This window comes from Strigops habroptila, chromosome W (genome assembly GCF_004027225.2).
Source record: "Strigops habroptila isolate Jane chromosome W, bStrHab1.2.pri, whole genome shotgun sequence".
Classification (NCBI taxonomy): Eukaryota; Metazoa; Chordata; class Aves; order Psittaciformes; family Psittacidae; genus Strigops; species Strigops habroptila.
The window spans coordinates 7,698,069-7,705,215 of NC_044301.2; the positions used below are offsets into that span (position 1 = coordinate 7,698,069).

Sequence of the window (7,147 nt, forward strand, 5' to 3'; positions counted from 1 at the left end):
TGTGGAAGTGATGAGGAGTGTTTCACAGATAAGCAGCATTGTGATGGCTGGTGGCACTGTCCAAATGGTAAGGATGAGGAGAACTGTCCTGCTTGCCAGAAGAAGGAATACTCATGTGAAGGAAACAGTGGGCTTTGTTACTCAATACCTGACCGCTGTAATAACCAAAAGAACTGCCCAGATGGCTCGGATGAAAAAAACTGCTTTACTTGCCAGCCAGGAAACTTCCACTGTGGGACAAATCTGTGCATCTTTGAGACTTGGCGCTGCGATGGCCAAGACGACTGCCAGGATGGAAGTGATGAACATAACTGCCTGGTGATCATTCCTAGGAAGGTCATCACAGCTGCTCTGATTGGGAGTCTCGTGTGTGGCTTGCTGCTGGTGATAGCACTGGGTTGTGCATTTAAATTATATTCTCTGAGGACTAGGGAATACAGGTAAGCATCTTGCTTTTGTGATGCATCAATAGCTGTGGTGTTTTTTCCCATTTTGTTTAAAGAAAAAAAAGTCAATGGTTAACCAGAGAACTTGCAAAATATTGTGAAATCAATCCAAGGAATTGATGACAATTAAATAGCAGTCACTGCATTAGGCATAGAGAAGAGTAGTTTAAGATTTTTGGAAGTAGTGAGGTGAATGTCAGCTCTTCTGTGATCTATGAGAAATATACATTAGTAGTAGTAGTAGTAGTTCTGCAGCCTGGCAGAACCTTCATCTAACTTAAATCAAAACTGTTTTGAGTAATTTTCTCTCCCCACTCCTCCCCCTGCAACAAACCACTTGCCCCTGACAAAAATTGAATGCTAAACTGTTATAGTGAAATCTGCTGAATCTGAACTGAATAACCCCCAACCCCTCCCCAAATACTCTAGTTCTCAGTTCTACTAAAGCCATGTCCTGCAGTGGTGCAGCCTGTTCTAGGCAGGAGTTGTTTACCTCCACTGTCCCTATAGGTGTGAGCTGTGCCCCCTTCCCCTGGTCCTATATGCCTTGTTGTATGGACAGTGTGTGTGTTTCTGTGCCTGTGTGTTACATGTTTGCTCAAGCATGGTTCTGCCCTTTGGAAGAGAGGTCGTAAGGGACTTTCTGATGCCCATCTCTTGTCATAGGCAGCATCTCTGTGCTGTGCTGCTGACACGGGTCGTGTTTTCAGCACAGTGTGCTTCACATTAACTCCTGATCAAATCTGCATGATTAAGGAGCTGGAAAACAGCTGCCATGCTATGTTGGGGACCTGGGTGCCTCAGTTCTGGCAGGACAGCCAAAGCTCTCTGCAGCTGCAAGCTGCCCCTGTTGTGTGATTGTTTCCAGCTCTTTTGGCTTTTCCAAAAATAACCTTTGGGCCCTCACTGAACACATTACCACTGTTACTGGCATAAGCTAGCCAGTTGAAAAAACTTCGGTTGCCACAGAGTCCAACTTGGGACTGCACTGGTTTGATTCATTGATGCTTATACCCTGTCCTCTTACTCCTTTTGTTTATTTTAGCTTCCTGATAAGATTTTCATGGAGTCTAGTTGAACATTTGTGGTTTTGCTGCTAGCATGGAGCCCTATGCAGTGCTTTTATATGTTAATGTGAGGGAGGCAGGACAAACTCACTGTCACTTCTCTTCCATGTTTTCTCTCTGGTTCTGTTTCCAGAGTATTTGAGACCCAGACAACACAATTGGAGGCAGAGTTTGTGAGGCGGGAAGCTCCACCTTCCTATGGACAGCTGATTGCACAAGGACTTATCTCCCCAGTTGAGGACTTCCCTGTATACAATGCATCACAAGTATGGAGACATGAGTGCCAAAGAACTACCAGCAGCCAAACTACTATAAATTAGACTCAATCTGGAACTGTATTCTTTCAGTAGCTGTGCTCATTATATGGAAGTTATATAAAAATGTGTGTTTTACTTGGAGCTGAAGAACCACATTTTGGTGCTGTGGGTAGTTTTGAACACATTAAATGTATTTGCTAGGGAACACCAGTGAGATAAAAACATGCTGTTTTGCTGTACATCAAGATAGAATGAACAGAGACAAAGGTCAAAAAGTAAATAGAAAAAAGGCTTTTCAAGCTGAAACTGTAAATGTGCCTGAAGCGATAAGAAATTAAGGTCTCTAGCAGTATTTTGGGGAAATTCTGGGATTATTTTTCATTTATAAATACATTACACTGGAAAGCCATTAAGTCATTCTTCTATTTCATTGCTGAGTTCTCAAAAATCTCCTGTGCCCTGTCAAAAATGTCCAACTGTGATACAGTTCCTAGTGTAATGAAGCACTTACAGTTTGTTACTTGAGTAGAAAAGTAGTTTGCCTTGCCCTTTCTTCTCTGCTGTTGTCATCAGGACAACATCTGCTGAAGATCCTCTGCTATTGCTGATGATAGAGGACTTGGTGGTCTGCAGTCTGGTTCTTTAGTGGTGATCTGATCATGTGAGTGAAGCATCTTCCTGGGCAGACAAGTAGAGCTTAAACTCATAAAGGAAACACTCTAAGGGAGACTCTTTTGGTACAGGCAGAGCTGTCTTTGATATTCTTACATAGTTCATTAGAAAATATGCATTTAACAAGGAAGTGTGGGGATCAAGTCTAGGAATTCTGGTAAGGTGGAGATATTAGTGGAAAGAACAGGGTTAGAAGTCTTTTGAGTATGTGTGAAATCATAGTTTGTTACATCTGTGTTACAGGCTTCTGTGCTGCAGAACATTCGAACAGCCATGAGGAGGCAGATGAGACGACACTCATCAATATGGAGCTCATCTCAGCAGCGCTTGAGCAGGCTCTGGAACAGACTTTTCCACAGACCTCGGGTGAGAGGACAGATCCCACTCCTGACACCTGCCCGCACTCCATACTGGGTGATGGAATCATCAGTTGTGCCGTTGGGACTATTCAAAGTCCTCCCCCTTCTCCTGAAGGACCTAGTTTAGAGGCAAATGCCCCTGGCCAAGCCAGGAGCCTACAAGAAGCTGGATGTAGCAGCTTGCAGCCAGAGACTGAAAGCACAGAGCCACCGCCTTCAACTGTCTTACTGAATACTTGCACAGCAGCACATGCAGAGCCTGAGGTTGGACACGCTGATAAACTTTCAGGTGCTAAGACCTCTGACAGTGAGCTTAAGCAGTCCAGTAAAGTGGATTCAGGAAAGGCTTTCAGAGATCCTTTGTCTGAAAGTGTTACAGAAACAATCCATGGAGGGTCAGCATCCAGGAGGACTGTCTGAGAGGACAGTAGTTTAAGTAGAAGTCATCCGCTGAGTGAAGAGCCATGTAGGTTACCCTTCAAAAAGTGGGAGTCTGTTTATCCAGACAGCTCCATGAATGTTTGTATCCAAGTGGATGGACAAAACCAATGTTGCCCTAACTCGTACTGGGAGGAGCCTTTGGGTGTTCATGTGGCTTGTTGCCATTCTGTGGAGGTGCCAATGTTAGAATCCTCTACTCCCCCCTCTGAAATCAATACCAGTGATGATGAATCTTTACTTGTTTGCTAATAAAAATTTTTTGTTTGGCCCCGTAAATTTTGTAACTTCCTTGTTTATGTGACAGTGCACTTTGAGGATATAGAATCATAGAATCATAAATAACATTGTTGACTTTAGAAATCATTTAAGTAAAATTTAATAATTTTAATTACAAATGCTTAGAAGGAAATAAAATCCTTTGTAACTTCCTCTTTATAGAAATTTCTGACTTCCTTTGCTCCCTTCAGAAATGTTTTGATGGCCATATGTACCTTGAAACATCTGCTAAAACCAAAGGTTCTATATAGAATACCCGGAATGATACCAGGTGTCTTATCTGCTAAAGCTTTGCAGGAGAGATTAGCAGGGTTCAGTACAAGCAGAGTGCAGTGAACCCCAGCTGCAGCAATATTTCTTTTCTGTGTTGTCACGTTAAATTCTCTTCATAATGATGTTGTGAAGGTTGAAGAATTGTTTGTTTTCTCCCTACCCTCTTTTTCCCCTCCTCCTGTCTGTTTTCAGGGACTTTATGATTGTACCACTTTGGGGGTACCCTGAAGGGTCCTCAGGCTTCACAGCTCCCATTGGCTGGGCCCCATTGCCATGGCTGGGGCATTGGCCAGGCTCCCCCATGCTCTAACACAAGCTCTGCTTCAGTTCCCCCATGACGCAGTGACAAACTAAAATGCTTTATATAGGAATTAATAAGGAAGTTGATGCTGCTGCTCTGTAAATACTCGACTGCTCTGAAGCCTGTTTATTGCTGTAGGAATTCAAGTTGCTCAAAGTTATTAACTGAATTTGTAAAATTGAGATGAACTTTGGCATCTGTGGACCTGGGCTCTGCTGTCCACAGGACCCTCCTGGCCGTAAAGGCAAACAGGCTTTCACAGTGAATAATTACGTTTACATCAAAGTGTCAAATTTTTTTCCTTTAAATGGACTATATTTTTGTCCTGGATTTTTTACTAAGACTCCCTTTGGGGGAGTGCCTTAAAAAGAACAAGGAATAGGACTTTGGCTTTACTGAAATGTAGGATGGAAGAATGAAATTGAAGTTGGTTTGGTTTGGGGGTAGTTCTTTTTTTTGTGTCTTCAGTTGCAAATTGGTTTCATTGATTAATTTTGCAGAAGAAATCTCAGGGTCTACGCTGTGAGCGTTGCAGTGTCCTGGAATGTCAATACCTGAAGAAACCACAAAGGCTGTGATAGCATATGTCTGCCCTTGTAAGCATTAAAAAGTGAACCAACCACCCTCAAAGGCACCCAAGGTCTGTTTCATGTAAGCTAAGCTGCCTCCTTGTATTCAGAACTTCTTAAAATTAAAACCAAACACTGGGAAACTGCTACTATGCCAGACATGAACAGGAAGATCTCATTGCTCCATTTCTTTGCTCAGTGGAAAATACCATGCTTTAATGAAAGTTAATCAGCTAATAAACTTGCTAAAATTTTTGTTATTTTAATAATGCTTTTCTGCACTTTTTAAAGATTTTTGTAGACAGAAGGGGAAAAAAGTATTTAAGATAAGATAGATAGCTTTTTTGTTTGGTTTTGGTTTGGCTTGGTTTGTTGTTTTTGTTTTTTTTTTAAGATGCAAAACTCCCCTGTCCAAGCAGCCAAAAAACCCTCCCTAAAAAAACCCTCTGAATAGAGAATTCCTACACTGGTTTAAGAAGAATGGAAGCTCACAGGCAGCATTAAGGGAAAAGTGACCCCCTTATGTTTTCTTGTACTGCTATTAAAACATGGGGAATGTTTCTGTTTGAAAATCTGTCACCTTCCATCTTGTGTTTGACTTTTTAAAATCCCTTAAACCTACTTGTTTTCCTTTTCTGTTTTCTGCTATGTTTTTTGTTTGTTTTGGTTTGGTTTTGTGTTTTTTTCCCAGTTTTCATTTTCTTTATTTACATTGTATATATTCATTTACCCATAAAATTTTACCACAATGAATGTACAGGTATATGGTTCAGGTGTGGCATTATGGTTGACAATGTCTGCTGGTTCCTGGACAATGATACTAAGCAAGTAAAATGCTGGGCATCATCATACTTTGCTCTTGGTTTGGATTTCATGTGCCCAGAGACTGTGGATTTCTGACTGTCACTCTGACTCCAAAGGTGGAGGGTGCCTAAATTGTACTGTGCCTTTGACTCTGCATATGCCAACCCCTGGCTCAGTGTGTTGACATGAATATGAAGGGTGCTGAAAGGGTTGCAGAAGCCCTGAAATGTGTGACTGTTTAGGTGGATGAAAAGAATAATTATTTCTGAAGTACAACCTCTCATTCCCTTCACTGAGGTCAATTCTTCTTGTGCTGATGCTTCCCCTTCCCAGTCTGTGCTTTGGAGGGTACCATTGGCTCTATCCTGCTGTATTCAGAAGGTGGAGGCTGAGTTATTTTGTGTTGACAGGGATTTACTCTACAGACTTGGAAATCTTTATTTGTATTGAAGAGAACTGGACAGACTTTATGGTCATCCAGATTTATCCGTAACCATGAAGGATGGGAGGATGGGGCTTGATGCAGAGGGGTAGTACCTCCTAACCTAGCAGAAAGTGTGTTTGCTTTGCTTCACTGTGAAGTGCTGATTCAGCTGCAATGACAGTGGCACAGGCAGTAATACTACAAACCATATCCTGATGTGTGTGAGGTCGAATTTGAATATAGCCATGAAATGCAAATAGAGTAATAAATGATATCCGTGCATTTGCTGCGGAGTTGGTTAATGGCCCGTGCAGTCAATACATAAGTCTTATGACAAACCACGGAGCTAACTCAAAAAGCCTTGAGGGAATTAAGTTTGGGTTTTTTTGGGGGTTTTTTTGTTAATCAATCAGGCCTTTCTCTGAGAGGAAGCAGAAGAACTGCTTTTGCTTATTTCAGATTTTTGGTCTTTGCAGAAAACTGAGTTTTAATATCCCAGGCAGGTGTTGGGATGTAAAACCCAGTACAAATGCTGAACCTTGCCAGTAGCAAACCATGCCTCCTGTCCCTTGTCAGCCTGTTACCCTTGCAAACGCCGTTGGATAGGCCATCCTCCCCTTCTCAGATTGCATCTCTTGTGTTCTTGGCTATAGGGATCAAAAACCTGATGTGGGTGGTAGAGGTTTATGTTTTATTCCCTCTTCATTCTTTATGTTTCCTGCCTTACAATGCCTCCTAGGTCTCCCTCCCTTCTATCGCTATCTCTTACCTTAGGACTTGAAGACAAATTTCCTTTTGGCCTCTCAGCATCTCTTGGTCACTTTCTAATGCTGCTTCTTGGGTTTTCCTTTCTCGTTTGTCCAAATACAGAAGTTTCTTGTTGAAGGTAGAGCACTGATGAGACCTGCCAAAGACCAAGGAGGGGAAGTTTAAAAAACCAAAGAGGCTTTGCCTGTGTTCACAGCTGGAGTTGGAGGTGGCAACAGGGCACACTCACCTGAATTCTAAGGCTTTAGGAAAAGACAAACTCCAAGCAAGGTTTACCCTTCATTTTTTTACATTTTCATTTATGACATGTACTTACTTCAGTATCTCTCATGAAACTCCTCAGCAGCTGAGTAATTGCTAACTTCTTGTCATTTAGTGCTTGGTACGAAGGGGCTGGAAAGCGAATGTGTTTTGTTTTCAAAGTTTTAAGAATTCACAAATAAGAGAGTGAAACATGAGAAATACCTTGACAAAGGCCTCTGAAAATTAA

At 41.9% G+C, this 7,147-nt stretch overlaps 1 long non-coding RNA gene across 1 annotated transcript; it reads left to right on the forward strand.

The window, feature by feature from the left end:
• The first annotated feature begins 4,565 nt into the window (after positions 1-4,565).
• On the forward strand, positions 4,566-7,147 carry LOC115619173. Its single transcript, XR_003994942.1, has 2 exons — positions 4,566-4,688; positions 6,760-7,147. It is a non-coding gene; the product is annotated as an uncharacterized LOC115619173 (long non-coding RNA).